The following is a 16,778-nucleotide window of genomic DNA, read 5'->3' as shown; positions in this document are numbered from 1 at the left end:
GCTTTAACCCAGACCCCCAGCAGGGGCCTGACTTGCAAAGCCAGGGTAGGCATCGTCTGAGAGGCCATCTGAGGCCTCCATGCTGCACTTCACTGCTCTTTCTCCAGCCTTATGAACAAGCATTGTCACCACCATATCCTTTCCTGAAAAGGAAAGAGCAGCAACATCCAGCATGGGAAATCAGACACTCGCCAGATAATCTTCTGAGAGTCCGCAATATCTACCTGAACTTGCAAGCAGAATAACAACTTTGGCCAAAATGCTTTCTTCCTGTTCACACTCAAACAGCTTTTTAAAGTCTGGGAAGCTAAGGCTGCTAGCTAGAGGCTTTAGAAAGCAAATGAAAGAAAATGGGGGCTGAATTATTTCATTAAAGGAGGAGATCCCAAATGCAATGGCTTGCCCTTTGCCTGGGACCAGTTCAATGCTTCAGTTTGCTGCTTTCCTAAATGCTCGTCCTCAGTGACGCCAGAGAGACCAGCCATCCCCCAGGGGTTTCACCCTCTGTAACTTGCTCAGCACACCAGATGCTGGCAGGATGCCTCCTCCTGACCAGCAGTCCTCCTACACGATGTGCATCTTGAGAAACGGCTGCTCTTTCACAGGCCAAGTCATGTCATGACCCTTCCCATATGCATTTGTGCTCTTTGCTAAAAATACCATGGACCCTTTCAGCTTGCGTGCCCTCCTGGTGGGAGGAGCGCCGTGCACCAGGCTGGCAAGCGTGCAGGTTTGTGGTGAGGACAGCACTCTACACACATGGACGGCTGACAGGGCAGGGATGGACAAGGGAAAAAGGCAGTTCTCTGCTCTTCTTCCCTTCCTTCACACTAGTGCCTTGCTTTATCCCACTCCTCCAGGCACCATTTGTATCCATGAGGCCAGGTCTCAGTATAATTTATGTGAAGTCTTTCAACACTTCGGATGGTATTGCCAGTTCCCTTCACTGAAGAGCTCCAGCAGGATACGGAGCAACAACCCCAGCTCCTGGAACTGGGGGCAGCTCTGCTGTTTCCTTGCAGACTAACAAACTTGTGATTCCTTGAACACTTTCAAATGGGCCTACTGTTGCAAAAGGGATAGGCTGCCATCCTGCCCTCTCTCCTTCTCTCTTTTCATCAGGTCTGAGCACTCTGTAGGACCTAATGTAGGTGAGGAGGCTTCTAATATCGGGGCTGGGAAAGGTGGGAGCTTCAGAAGACACTCCAAAGAGTCTACAAGTTAGATGTGGAGCTGCATAAGTTAGTAATAAGAAATGCTGAGCCTCTCCGCAGGGTGCTTCACCACCAGCCTGTGCTAATGGGAAGCAGGAGCATCATCTACCTGGCACAGGCTCGGTATCACGCTGGGGGGCCACAAGCATCTCCTCGCCCAACCTCTCAAGCCTCTTCCAACCGCAGACACAGCACTGCTGCCAGGCTCCTTCCCTGCAGCTCCATCTGGCACACTTTCCCCCTCGAGAGCTCTTCCCAGAGTCAGAAAATAATTAATGAAGAGAGGAGGCATCCCCCGAACTGGAAAACCTGACTAGAATAGCCAAAGCTGACTCCTTTGTTGGATCTGGAGCAGGGGTGATATTAGTGCTGCGAGTATAACACATTTGGTAAAGCACCAAAGCAAACGCAGAGCGCCTTGAAGCGCTGGTGCTGTTTATGGGCTTTGGGAGGACAGCTGAGGCTTCCTCAGGCTTCCTGTGTGGGTGCCGGTGTTTGGAAAGCAGCTGATTAGAGGAGCGCCGGCACCTAGACTGGACACGGTCCCAAACATCTGCTCAAATAAGGGGTGTCAAAGCTCATGCGTGGAGGGGGTGGCTACTTGTGTGCCCCTAGGAAAAGGAAGCGTCGCGGGGTTGGTCTGGCCCCAGGCGGATTAAAGACTAGACCGGCTCCTTACAGGAGCAGAGGGGATTAGGAAAACCTCTGGGAGAGAAAAGCAATAAACCGCAATGAAGCAGGCTGCGTCGGAGGCCTTTTTAGAGAGTGACTCAGCCAGCGTCTAGCAATTCTGGGTACGGCTGCACGCCATAAAGAGCTCCTAAGCGGAGGTGCTGAGTGATCGCTTTAGCGTTTCTTACAAACCTTGCTGCGAAATCCCTGTAAATATGTTTATGAGCTTGTTGGGGCGGCTTCCCCACGGCTCACTGTACTGTAAATAAACATGCGTGCCTTTGATTCGCAGAAGCTCGTCTTCTGGACTCCATTACGGGCCCTGGCTCTGCTTCCAGCTCGGCCGTGGGGCCCCTCCCGCCCCGGCGCGCGCGGAGCACCACATCTCCGCTCTCCAGTGAATAACTGGAAGAAGCCATGCACATGTTTAGGATTACACTTCCCACACGCGGCCCCGCTCGCCTCCCCCTCCCTCCCTGTTGTCTCCCCCCAGAACAGCTCTGTGGACCTCACCAGCTCTGAGGCCGCAGGCGCCGCAGCCTGCCGGCATTCGCCTTCCTCCTTCCCCGTCGTGGCAAGGGCAGCTGGATGTGACCCTCTGAGCCTGCCGTGCAATGCAAGGTCCTGCAAGCTTTGAGTGCTGGCTGTGCCCGAGGCAGATGTTTGCCAGCATATGGTGCATCGAAACTGTGGGGCAACCTTAAGAAATCACATGTGTTTTGGCTTCCACACTACAGTTTCCCTGGGAATAATCCATGGCACAGTAGGGTGACCAAGGCCGGCTGACACTGCCCTGTCCTCCTGCACCAGCCTCTGTACCATCACAGCCTTGTGTTTAAAGCAAGCTGAGTTTGGTTGACCCTCAAAGCTAGGATTTGGTGACACTGGCAGACGTTCAGGCACTGCTGGATGAGGCACGGGGGGTTCAGCACAAGGAGGGGAGGGACGTATCCTCAGCAGCCCTCCCAGCACAAGCTGTCCCACTTGGGGAAGAGTCCTCAAAATCTCAACACAAACCTGAAGACAAGTAATTTTTACTGTCATTGTGGCGTGCCCATATAAACACATGGTCCCAGCAAACTGGTTGTACCCAGGAATTTCAGTACGTCCTCCACTGAGGCATTCTCCAGTCTCCAAGCAAAGCAGCTGCCAGCCAGGGTTTCTTCAGCGTCAGATGGTGTGATGGTGTGAGTGTTTCTCCTCAGCTCTAAACCTAGGTTCCTAAGCACTACCATCATACCTATAACCAAATCAAAAAAAAAAAGAAAAAAAAGAAAGAAACCCTAACCTGAAGAAACATCTCAGAAATGCAGCAGCAGCCAAGAGAGATTTTATCAGTTTCTCTGCTTCCACTCACTCTCCCATTATGGATTTTAAATATGGGGTTGGTCCAGGAAACAATATACATCAAAATAAAAGAACCAGGATATTTGCCATTAGTATAAACCAAGTAAGAGATACACCAAACATCACAAGAAATCTTGAAAGCAAGGAAACATCTTGTGGACTCAGGGAGCAAAAAGCTCCTATCTTGTGTAGTGCCTGAAATGGTTGCAGCATAACTTAATAAATTGTCACAGGCATAAACAGGAGACTAGGGAGATATTTCTTAGATGACTTTTGAAATGAAACAGAATCAGTGCTGCACGAAGGCAGCTCTGGAGGACAAAACACTGCACAGAAGTTTCTCGCACTAACAAGGGCATGACTGCAAGCAAGATCGTTGAGGAGGTTTGAGTCCTCCTCATAAGAGGACTCAGTTGATCATAAGAGGCTACAGTCAAAAGGTTTAAACTGACAAATGTGTTGTACAGCACCTGCACAGCAGCATGCCTGTGTCTTATGAGTCTATGTACATAGAGGAGCAAGTCTTAACCAAAGGCAAGCGGTGACTGGGATTAAGGAATTGGGTTGGGACTCTGCAGGCTGGCTCAGTTTGGGGTGTACTGAGGCACACTGTTTAGCCCTGGCTTTTCCATAGCACCCAGGCACCTAATTCCCATGAATTCCAAGGGGGAATCGGGTGTCTTTCCAATTGAGAATGTGGGTGTCTGCCTTTCTGAGTCCCCTCAGCCACTTGGATCCTTTATATATATTTTGTAGGACTCCATTTCCTATCCTTAAGACAAGAGTAATAGTCCTCCAATTCTCCTACCCGCCTTGCCTGTTTGGGTTGCAGGTCTCACTGGTGAAGGCCGTCTCCCACTACAGCTTTCTATTCAGACCACCTGGTAAAAAGATTAACTGAGGACCCAGGAGTACTGTGGTATTCAAACCATGGTTGCCAGACCCTCTTTGCACAGACGGTGAGAAAAATAAACAGGATGCCAGCTTGGCACCAATAGCAGCTTGAGCCTGGATCTCATCTGGACCACCTACACACATTGCGAGGATATAAGGAAACTATCTCCAATCCTTTTTCAAAAAACTGTCAGAAGAAGCCAATCAACAGATCTTCCTATTTTCTTTCTCTGCAAAGACATCAACTTTCTGCCTCTTTTTTTCTAATCCCCATTTACCATTTGTGGTTTTCAACTAAATATCAAGTGTTATCAAGTATGATCAGTGATGAAGATGAGAGGCCTTGTGCTTGATGATTTAACTGACTGGTTTGACCTCGGGGTCCCAGACTGGTATCCACATTGCAAAAAGTTCCCCTCCATTGTCAACCATTTGTGGAAACATCAAGGGGGAGGAACAGAACAGGAAAGGAATGCCCAAGGAAAATGAAAAGCCTACAGGGCAATTCTGTGATACATTTTCAAGGACATCCTGAGAAACCAGAGAGTAATTTTTCCAAAGCAGACATACAGAAAATTCTTCCTGATATGTTCACAGCTTACGTTTCTGGCTCAGGCTGCTTCCAAACATTCCCATTCTTGGGAGAGAGTCAGATCCAACTCTGAACGCTCTGGCGTGGTCCCATCCTTAACTTTAACCTCTAGTCATCTGGACTACGCAAATTTAGGGAAAAGGAAATGAAGAGGATTTCCCTCTCCCAGAATGTCGCTGTCAATTGATCCCAGAAGCAATTCAGATTTACTGCTCCTGTTTGACAGCTAATGGGAAAGGAACTGGTTCCACAGCAGTAATTCAGAGATAGGAAAGTACAGCTGCCTGAGCCATGTGACCAATGGCCACAGACGGACATACTTTCCTCACTGTTTTGTAGGTCAATTTTGTAGGTCACCTTAGACCTTAAACAACCATATGGTGATTGACCTTCAGATGCTGATCTGGAGCCTTGCCTTTCATCTTTCCCCACTGTTCAACTTTTCCTCTCTCTGTTCTCTTCCAAGACACTGGAAGTATTTCTCTTTTCTTCCTCCTCTTGCTTTGACTCAGCCAGGACCTGAAGACCCAAGACAGGAATCATTCTGCACAGTTCTCTGGCCTGTATTACACAAAAAGTCAAGTGAATGATCCCATGGTCCCTTCTGGCTTTAAAATTAAAATCTCTTCAAATTAAATCAGTAACGGTAATGCTAATGTAGACATTTGGCAGATGTTTATTTCAGGACATGTATGTTTGCAATTCATTTTAGTCAGTGTTCAGGAATAACACAGTTCCCAAACCAGCACTGACAACAATGTTTGTTAGTTCATTGGCAGTCACTTAAATCAGTTTAGAAAAAATGTAGAAATTCTTATCCATTTTATTTTAATATGTATTACTTATTCATGCAAACCCTGGAAACAGAGGAGCTTTGGACAAGCACATTGCTTCTTAGAATGTCTAAACACTGGCTTTTAAATCAGTTGGAAAAAGCTTCTTAGCTAGTAAGCAAATTTTTAGTACTTTCACCTTAGTCTACAGGACTTCAGTGTCAAGAGAAGCCAAACCAGTACCTCTAACCAACACAAAATTCACCTAAAAAAAAGTATAAATCAGATAATTCTTCCAACTATGGGAGGCATCTCATAGAAATGTTAAGATCTTGCAAGTTTAATCTCTGCTCCAGAAGACTGTCATCTGGAATCAGACCTAAAGTAATCTGGGTTTGGGTGCCTGCTCTCAGCTCAACAGGATTATGTACCCTAAAGGATTTGCTCTGATCACAAAAATGAAGCCTGAATTAGGTTGTGATATTAGGTGATTCACAGCATAGTTAAGTGGAGGTGATTTGTCCCCTCTCTGCCAAAAACATCTCCAAAAGATCCAGTTCCCAGGCCTTCCTCAGAACTGGACATAAAACCAACCCCAAAAAATGAGGTGCATGGAGGAAGGAGAGGAGAGAGAGAAAAATGTCAGGTTAATCCAAACACTGCTTTATCCCTTGATCCCGATGCTTAAAAGATTTAACAAGAGGAGAGCTGTCATGTAGCCTGCACATATGTACTAGAGAATGTTTAAAGTGCCCTAAAGTTTGATAATCTGAATAAAAATGGATTTGAGAAATTGATTTGGATTAACATGATCTGCTTTTTAGCTAAAAGATTTGGAATCCTAAACAAGCAGCTTAGCCACGATTAACTCATTTAAACACTTTCACAGCTAAATGTATTCCCAGTGCCCTGAGCTACAGGAGTTTTACCTTTTGGGGATTAAGATGAACTTCAGCTGGAGTTTCTCCTGTCCTTCTCTTCCATATCTGCTCGTTCTGCAGAAGTCTGCTCATCAGATCACCAATTTCCTTCCTTTCTGTTATTTTCAGTATAAGGGGCTCGAGAAATCAAGATGTGAAAGTTTCTCCCCATTCAATCCCATCTGGTTGTGATTTCCTCCTCCTGTTGTCTGGTAGTAAAAAAGATCTGAGTCACACATGATTTGCCAGGTCACTGAAGAAGCTCTACAAAGGAGTGTCAGCCATGCAGTTGCTTCCCTAGACTGATATGCAAGTCCTTCAAGGGGAAGGGGTTTGGGGGTCAAGCTTTCTGTTTCAAAGCTACCCAGTAATAAGAATTAGTCTTTGAATTATGTACGAACACCCAGAGCAGTTTTGCTGACTTGTCCTTGCCTCTAGACCGGTCGGGACCCATCGTCTATGCCTAGGCTAGTAAACGAAATGAAACCAGGACACAGGCTCAGTGTCATACAGCCATCCATGCTGGTAAGTTATTTGCATCACCTTTGGCACTGCTTTGACCTAGGCCAACTTACAATGCACAGACAGGATTCACAGATCAGCACAAGGCCCAGTAAGCAATTTGGATGCAGCCCTCCTGGGTTAGGGGATAAGAAGGATTAATATACACATAAGTTGCATAAGTTGACCTCAGAGCCCCAGAAGGGTCCCTCACTCATTTTACTTGCTAGTATAAATGCAGTTTTTAATAGCCAACTGAGAATACAAATACAAGAGTTCCCTGAAAGCCAGGGTAAGGTGGTTTGCTTCACTGCTGACACAAATAGAAGGATCTCCCCAGAAAAGCCTCAGTTCAGACAAGTGCATGCAACTCATGTTGGGATAGGGAACAAGACCACTTCTTCACAGCTAAATCAAACAGAACTAACACCGAGACCCAAAAAGACCTTCCTCAAAGCTGAAATATTTTTTATCCATTAGATAAAATGTGTTATGAAATTCCAGTGCCAGAGCTCATCAGAAATAGTCAAGTTTTTCCCATTACTTTTTTTTTCCAAAAAAGACTACAGTTTTTTAATCTCTGTAGAAATGTTCTAGGGTTTTGTTTTGTCTTGGGTGGTTTTTCCCCCCCTTTCCCAAAGGGGGGGGGGGAAAAATCTGGCTTTTAGGACTAAAAACACCTGGAAATACTGATGATTTATACTAGAGCTCAAAAAAATTATGCTTTGATGCTTTGCATTTCTAGAGGCCTGCTGGTGAAAACTGGCTTTTTGTGTCCAGACACAGCCTATAACAAGGTAGATATCTGATCTTAAACCATTTCTCAATACAGACACGAAAGCTGTGCTTTCTCATCTAGACACTTGTGCTTTAATTCTTTTTTGGCTTTACTGCTTTTTTCACTGCTTTTCTTCATTTTTTAAATAAAACACATTTTTTTAAACCCAAACCATAAAAGAATGAAAACAAAGTCTTGTTAAGATAGCACAGTCTGAGCCTCTCCTGCAGAATCAGGCGACTCTTGCAAAGGCTAGATGGCAATGTCTTCCTCTGAAAGCCCCTGCAAGATAAGGTACAGAGAAAACCTAATCTAATCAGAAATGTAGCTTCATTCACTCAAAAGGAATCATGTGACTTATGTAAAAAGTCTGTGTTCCTACACCAGCCAGATGATTCAAAGCAACAGTTATGAAACTTCTTCTCTCTTTTATTTGCTAAAATATAATGTAAATGTAGCACTTGCCAAAGGTACTGGATTCACCATCCTCTGGAGTAAAAGGCTCAAAAATGCGATGTAAAGGGGGGCTGGAGATGCAGAGGCAAGTAGGTTCCTATCCTGATTATTTAGCTCTGCTGCACTCCTCAGGATCCACCCAAGCTTTCACTGACCCCACTCAACCCAGAGTTCTCCAGATCCTCAGATTCCCTCCACTGACCTTAAGCAAAACCACTGAGATGTTTTACTGCCTCCCAGTGCTCAGACACAGAAGCAGACCAGACCTTGAAGGCTCTGAGGCCCAAGGGTCTAAGGTAGACGTGCCCCTGCTTGTCGTTGGTGCTACTCTGAAATGCATGGGAAACACACCTGCACCAGATCCCACAGGCTGCAGAGGTTACAAACATGGAAAAAAGCATGAGTGTCCACTAATAGTTGGTACCGTGTTCTTCTGTTATGGTCCAAGCCAACTGCACTGTGCCACTGTCTCCGCTATACTGAGAGAAAGCTGAGATTATGAACACAGATGGATGCATAACAAGAGAAGGATTTCACATCCCTCTAGTTCAGGATGTTGTGGGGGATCTGACTACCAAACCTATGCATGAATGAGCACGGCTACACGGACAGAACAGCTTCCAGGGAGGAGACTGAGAGACACTTGCCTTAGAGCAGCCTGTAGTACCCAGGATCCCCCTGTTATGTGGACTGACTCAGAGCCAGGCTAAGTGACAACTGGAAAAAAATGTTCCTATATCCAGAATTAATACTTTAACTACTAATGTCTTCTTGACTGGACTTGAGGCACAGCTGCACATATCCCCTTAGAGAACCTGGCTACATGATCAGCCTTGATGGCTGATAGTCTTATTGCTTCAGGCCTCAGGATACAGTTGTGGGCAGCATCAGGGTTTAGGTAACTTGCCTCCTACATCCCATGTATGACACTGTGCGGCAGCTGAGCAGAGGATCTTGACAGTGCCAAACATCCTTTAGGGCTCTTGTCTTGCCTTCACAGATGTGAGCCCAAACCAGGACCCAACTTGGCCGTGACCCAATTTCATAGAAGCCCTAAGCTCTTCTGATTTCTGAGTGACTTTAACTATGCACTTACAAACCTAGGTCTCAGTCTACTGACTTCACACTGTTTCGTCTCACCTAACTTCAGAAGTATTAAAGGCCTGCCATCAAAATGACATGTTCTCATCACCCATCAAAGCTTGTGGAGAAAAAGAAAGTCCCTAAAGAACAATTTACCTGTTCTTAGATATCTATCTCAGGATGATCTTAATCCTTGCATACTCTGACTGGCTAGGTATTAAGTGAGAGTAATGCTGTGATGAGTTGTTTCCTCCTGCACCAGCTCAATTTCATAGCTGTTATTCAGAGCACTTTACTTCTTTCAGCCTAACCAGAAGGACTGATCTCTTTACTAGCAACCGTGATGCTTCCCTAGCTTCTTTTTTTTTTTTTTTAGCTAGTTTTTACAGCTGGGCTTTTAAAAAACTTAAGAGGATTATAAATTGCTTGCTGCACACGGAAATGAGCACTAAATGGTATACATGGCCTTGCCTTTGGAAGAACTGGAACAGAGTTTACGAGAAAACTCTCAGGAAGCCAGCCTACTTAATGATGGCCATGCCATGTTTTTCTGGTTATGATTAACACCAGAGAGATGATATTGCTTAGCTCAAATGATGTTTTCAGTGCAGATCTGGGAAGGATCCAAAGGTTCTTCTTGTTAATTTGTCAGAGTGGATTAATTTTTCAGCAGCCCGTTCCTGGAATAGCAGCCTGGCCAGCTTCAAGCTTCATTGTGAGAAGCCAGTGATACTGAGCTGACAGCAGTCATGGGCAGACAGAGCCCAGATGTGGTACAGAGCTGCAGGAACCTAGCGATGACATCTGGAGATCAGCTTGCTGTTCAAGAGTAAGACGTGGTGGACATATTTCAACAGAAGCCTATCTACTTCCACAACAAAAGCAATCAGTTCTCAAATGAATCGATCTCAGGATCACAACAGCTAGATCTTAGATAATATCTGTCCTCACCTTCTAGCTGTAATGGGACTCACAGAATGATAACATACAGCATAACTGTTATTTCAAGCACTGGTTACCAACCCTGAAAGCTTCTATGAGTCTCCTGTTTAGCTCTGGTTCTCTCATTTCCCTCCAGTATGAAGGTTTGATGAGGATCAAGTCCCAAGAACTATGGGTGACCAAGAAGAAGCGTGGCGTGAATCCACATCATCAAAATAGTCAAGGACAAAGGTATCAAAATAAAAGAGCATGTCTAAGACTTTTTGCAGGCAGACACATGCTGTCCCTTCCCATATTCTAAACTAGCCAGCTCCAAGCCAGCTCTGTCCCACTATGTAGGACTGACAGCCCCAATTGCCATCTTTCTGCGGGACATTTTAACTCAAGGACAACACTGAACAAACCATATCAACTTAGCTTCTGGTTTAGAACTGGTGTGCCACTAACGATCTGGAAAAGGCATAGGGAGCATGGGTTTGTCTGCCAAACACTCTGCAAACATACTTCCAGCCACCCAAACGTTGCTATAGTCAGAGACAGCCCATTTCTACACATTGGTAGAGGTGCTAGTTACATCCCTGCTTCTGATTCCTGTTTATAAAGCTACAAGTGACTCAAAGAGACCCATATTGTTATTCTTGCTGTGAAACATCTCTGAGAAAATCAGGTCTGCCTCTGACACAGAGGTAGATTTCTGTTTAGTGATACCAAAACACTATACTTTCCACTTCTGCAGATTCATTGCTTGCGAGGGAGTTTCAGCTAATTTTGTTGATGCATTTATAGGCTAGATGCGCTCTCTCTTGCAATATAAATCAGCATAATTTTACTGAAGCTAGGGTGTTGCATCTTATAATATACCAGTGTAGAAGCTTCTCTGTAGTTCATTTGTTTTTAATTAATAAATCAACTGCCAGGACCTTTTATTACCTCTTATGTATACATTCACAAAACAGATGAAACTTCCATCACTAAAGAATAATATGATGTAAAAAAGAACCATGAAGTGAAAATCAGTGTCTTTGCTGTCTGTTCTCCTAGTTACTCTTTTTAGAAAATAAAGATCTACCTTACCTGAACGAAGAAGCGCTAGCATACATCAGTATGCATGCTGGGAGGGTTATGCCTGAAACTCATAAGCAAATGCCAGTGGCAATTCAATGAACGAGGACAAAAGAGTTTAATCTGGGAAGACTGCAGTGTTAAACATGGGGACAGACAGTTCATGGAGAACAGCAATGGAGCCCCTACAAACCTTGTCAGGTTCTGCAAGAAGAGCATTATTTTCCCTTGCTTCTAGGCAAGATGCAGACACAGACAGTCAGGTCTGACCATAATTCCCCTAGCCAAAATAACCACTGTTCTTGACTTTTGGTGTTAAACGCCTTCTTGCTAAAGTTTGCAACTTTCCAATGTTGAATGACACAATCCTTAAATACAGTTGGTATAGTAATATAAGAAAGCTTATGAATTCTTTGAGGTGGAATCTTATAAAGGAAAATTAAGATATTATTGTTGTTGAATGTAAAATGTCCATTTTCCAAAGCAGTGCCTAATTACCAGGACATAGGAAGGGGGTGTGTGCACATGTGTGTGCATGTGTGTAAACAAGTCTTCATGTGCTTCCAATTCCCCAACTGATGTTGTTCCTGTCTGCATGGGATAACAAAGTACTCTTTGGCCCAGAAACCAGGGGCAATTTTGAACACATTTCTTAATCTCGTGAATGAAAGACTCAGGCAGGAATAGTGAGAGCTGGGTAGTGCTCTTTGGAAGGCTACAACTTTAATACTAATAAATCACTCAGAAAAGAGGAAGGGTAACTGCCAGGCTGAGGGCAATAGCAGAGGCTGGGTTGTGATTGGGATGCTGAACTCTTCAGTGCTGGGGAGATTCACAGGCAAAAGGAGCTTCAGGACAGTGGGCAACTGCATCGTTAGAAACTTGATGCCTTGGGACACTGTCTGAATTTTGTCCTCTGAATTTTCAGATGACAGCAAAAGTCAGCAATAGATAAAATGACTGAACCCAAACTTATAGTCGTTATAGTAACTCCTATATGGGCCTGACTGATAAGTCAATGCGAGAACTCTGGAGATGAAAGGCACCACAAACCTTCCTAACTTTCAGGGAGGTCTTTTCAACAGGAGTCAGAAGACAGGCTGCAAAATCATATGTACTCATTACTTTTGAGGCACAGTGTTTAGCCGCATTGTGCATTTTGTCATGTTTGTAAAACATCTCATGAAATTTTTGCCATAGTCCCAATGATTGTTCAAAACACATATAGCCATTAAGTCATTTTGCCTCTGCAGTCATAAGGCAATGAAGGACAATGTGCTCTTTGAAACAGAATGAACACGCTGATAGAAGGTCAGCAGGGAAATTATTTTTATTGCTATGGCCATGCTATGAATAAATCCAAAGATAAAATGTAATGTTAGAACCACATGGCATATGGAATTGAGGCTGAAAGATGAAAAAATTCACAACCAAGGCAATCTTGCCTTCAAAAGTTTGTAATTATAAATCACATTGCAAAGGTTTCTCTCTCAGAAGACCTAGGTAGTTTTTGAGACAAATTACACTAAAGCAATATTTGGTGCCCTGCACTGAGCTAATCAATGCAAGCCTCTCCCCCAGACCTTGAGTTCATCAATATTTTGTACATACAGATGGAAGCTCTATCATTATTTTAAACTGTTTTGCCTGAAGTAGTTTTATACAAGAGTGCACCTGTGCTTCTGTCTTTCCCATAGGGACAATAACATGCAGATCTCTGCATAGAGATCAAAAATGTCATTTTTCCACAGCACCAGTATGTTCAACAAATAGCTCACACTCATCGCAAGGGGGCTTTGGTTGGTGTCTTCTTGAAATCTCTCAGGTTTGTTTCCACCCAAGCAGTAGACAATGCTTTTCTGCCCAAGCAGAACTGGGAGAAATGCCTGCTTGGCAAAAGAAATGTTCAGATGGGCCATGATCAGATGACCCAAAAGGGAACCTGTCTTAAGCTTCATGGCTGTTCCTCTCCACTGACTGCAATCTAAGTATCTCACTGCTGCCCACCCAGTATAGCAGATCCCGTGGGGCGTTTAGCTGCAGAGTTACTTTAGAAGCATTCACGGTGTCTAATTTCAAGTATCTCATTTTGGCTATGTATACACTCAATAGAGAGATTTAAGCACCTCTAAAAGAAGGTTGAGGACAGGTTAATAGGAAGTTCAGGTCCTACTGTAGATCCCTAAATGGCTAAAGGTGGCTAATATTGGTTATCCCCTTTGTTTATAAATCTCGGAGGGGCTTAACACCAGGAACAGTGTCTGCACACCAAAATGCCACAGAAGCTGCTTTCTCAGCACCCAAGAACCAGTGCAGATTTCACATTCCTTTGGTGCCCATTTTTAGGTTTGCTTTGTCTGCTGAATGAGGCAGCCATCCAGAGCTGACCTGCCTCTTTGGATGGTGGTCAAGCATAGGAACAGCTGTGTAGTCCAACGCCCAAGGGTGAGCTTCACTGAGAGACATTTTGATCTTGCTTTTTCATTGCTTTTTTTTCCCCCTAGCTCTGAGACAGGCATGCTAAACATAACAATGCCCTTTGTCCTCACAGGCATATCTTGAATAAACTCTCTGCAAAGCTCTACAGCGCTGCCATGATCATGCAAAGAGGCAGAAGGTGTCATTGCAAGCCATGCTAGAGTTTTAGAGGGGTTTGGCACACAAGGCCAGGAGGGGAAGCTTGAGGGAGGAGAATCTGCAAAGAAATATCCCATTATTACCCATTGCACTCAATGAAACCAGAGTACATGATGCTCCAAGACACATTTTTAATATAAAATGTCAGTTGCTTCCCTCTGTACTACACTCGTGCCAGCTGCAAACCCTGGCAAGCACCCACCAGGCTGACGGCACCCATGGGACATCAAGGGCTCCCAGCGAGCCCACCGACATGATGCCAAGAAAGCAAATCCAGGACTTCCAGCTCCTCAGCCACTTAAGCAAATGGAAAATCTCCAGGAAATACTTCTATAATAAGTCCTTTTCCCTTAATTGGGCCAGCTACCGCTTGGGGCCAAAATGTCTCCACATGGGAGGATCACTAAGCAGAAGATGGTGTTGAATACCGCTGTGTTACCACTAGGTAGCTCTACTGCTATTTTGTGGGCCATAACATACCCCTGCATTTAGCCGAAGGCCGTGCATCGCCTGCGGAAGCAGGTCTCTGCCATAGGTTGGCAGGAGCCACTCTGATCATCTAATATTACATCCTGTCTCACAGATGTCAAGGCCCTCCCTAAATTTCCATTTGATTCAGAATGCTGTATGTCATTTAGAAACCCCCTGTCCCGATTAAAAATTTTCCCAGTCACGTACAAACCACCACTTGCTAATTTTTTCCAATCGCAAATTACTGCTGTTATTAGAAAAGTCTGTTTTATGTCTAGCCTGACTTTAGCTTTAGCTTCACTGGCTCTTTTAGTAGAAGTAGCTGAGAAGCTTTCAGCAAAACATTTCTTTGTTTAAAAAAAAGAAAAAGGCAAATTTGTGGAAAAGGGTCAGTTGCAATGGGGTTTCTCAACTCATCCCCATTAGGTAATTTTTAATTGAAACATTTCAGATTACTAGTCAAAAATATGCTTTTTTCTGATACTTTAATAACCTGATATAAAATAGAAGTGGTCCAAATCAAAATGACACATTCAAAAATTATTTACTCCTTCCTTTCCCTGGAAGGAGTCTGTGTGGGTGTATGAGACATAAACATTGACTGCTGTCACTGCTGCTTTTGCTTTTGAATGGCACTTTACGATAAGGAAGTAAATATAATTAACTCATATTTAAATGGCACTTTTCCACCCTGGAAATCTGAGTATATTTTATTTGCCAATGTATAAATATGCCTGCGCTATATCACATCCCGCCAGTGAACTGAATTGGCTGTACAGCACCAGCCATACTAAGCTGTTTAGGAGAAGAAATTAAATATTTCTTTTGTGGAAGATAGAGAGGATCTATTCCTCACCAGAAAATGTTTTCAGTGCTGGAACTGGGTCATGCACTAAAACTGCATCAGGCTCTCATCCAAAAGGACCGTGTAGCCTCCTGGAGAGTGTGTCATGACCTGGCTCCTCACGTCTACACAGGCAAACCTGCCTCCAGAAGGATTACAGCTGGGAGGGATTTTGGAAGGCCTTGGGGTTGGGGAGAGGGGGACCCAGGGAGCAAGGTGGGGGGCCATGGCCGGAGTCAAGGGTCTCTATTTGCCAGCCCCCAAGGTGTCCTTGACACCTCTGCTCTGCTCTGCTCTCTTCTCCCCAGTATGGAACCACACATCACACACCCTTTTACAGCTCCCCAAGATCCCATGCTGTTGCCTGCCTCCTCGCGTCAGTCGGCCCTCGGTGAGCAGACAACAGCTTTTCCTCCCTTTGCAGCAGGTCACAGGACGCAGAAGCCATGCTGCTGTCCTGGATTAAGCAGGGACGCGGTGGCTGGCTCTCAGCCCGGGAGCCCCAGCGCTCCTTCCCAGTGCCGGGGTATGGCTCAAGGCAGCTCGTGCAGTAAGCACAGCGAGGAGGAGACACCTTGGAGAAACACTGGGTCAGCTGGGAGTGATGGCCAGCAACGGTCCCCCCCAGCTGGAAACAGGCTGAGCTCCAACTGCCTCGTCCCTTCCTGTGCTGGTGGTGTTTTCCCTCCCCATGGGCCACAGGGCAATCTGGATAAGGACCATACCATCACTGGTACTGTAAACCCTGACAGCAGGCAAAGCCTTCTGAGATGCTGCTGTAGCAGAGGAAGCATCAGCAGAGAGTCACAAAAAGCATGCCGGGATCGTGTGTGGCACCTTCCAGGGACTTGGCAGGCAGCATTCAACCTTCCTTCCTAGAAAACACAGCCTTTGGAATTGCTGTCTGGTGAGCACCAAAACACATGAGCTCCTTATTCTCTGGGCAGTATCATTAGCAACTGTTTTGATTTTTTTTTTTTTTTTGGGGGGGGGGTTTGTCAGTTCTTGGAGGTGAGGTTGATCATTGCCCATTCACTTCTAGTTCCAGGAAAAAGTCACCAGTTCTGAGTTACTTTAGTTTGCTCGAGCCTTCTTGAACTTTTCATCTGAAATTGTCCTTTTAAAAGATGCCAGAAAGATACAGATGTTTTGCTGGTGCTCTAATCATTCTGGGACTCGGACACGTAGGACAGCTATGGGCTGAAACACCAACCCTCACACCTCACTGGGCCTGTTACTTTTGAGTAGTACAGTGTAATTTCCAGAAAGGAAAGCAATTCATACAAAGAACAATTTAGGAAAAGCACTGGATGCCTCTGAGCTCCTCTGCTACTGGGTGGTCTCGAGACTCCAAAAACGCAGGAGCTGGAGAAAGGAGAACTACTTCTGTCCCTTCTGTACAATTCATTCATTTAAACAAAAGTCCCCTTACCCCAAGAGTGAGGCGAGGATCATTCCACATAAAAGGATGTTTTAAAGACCTTTGCAAGAAATGGAATGCACAAATTACCGGCTTTTTAAAAGCCAGAGGATGTTTTTCCAGCATGGCACCACATCCACAGAAAAGTGCTGCAGGGAGCTTGTATTTCACT

The sequence above is a fragment of the Apteryx mantelli genome, chromosome 3 (genome assembly GCF_036417845.1).
Source record: "Apteryx mantelli isolate bAptMan1 chromosome 3, bAptMan1.hap1, whole genome shotgun sequence".
In the NCBI taxonomy this organism is placed as follows: Eukaryota; Metazoa; Chordata; class Aves; order Apterygiformes; family Apterygidae; genus Apteryx; species Apteryx mantelli.
The sequence above is the reverse complement of the archived record's forward strand: the minus strand, read 5'-3'. Positions refer to the sequence as shown.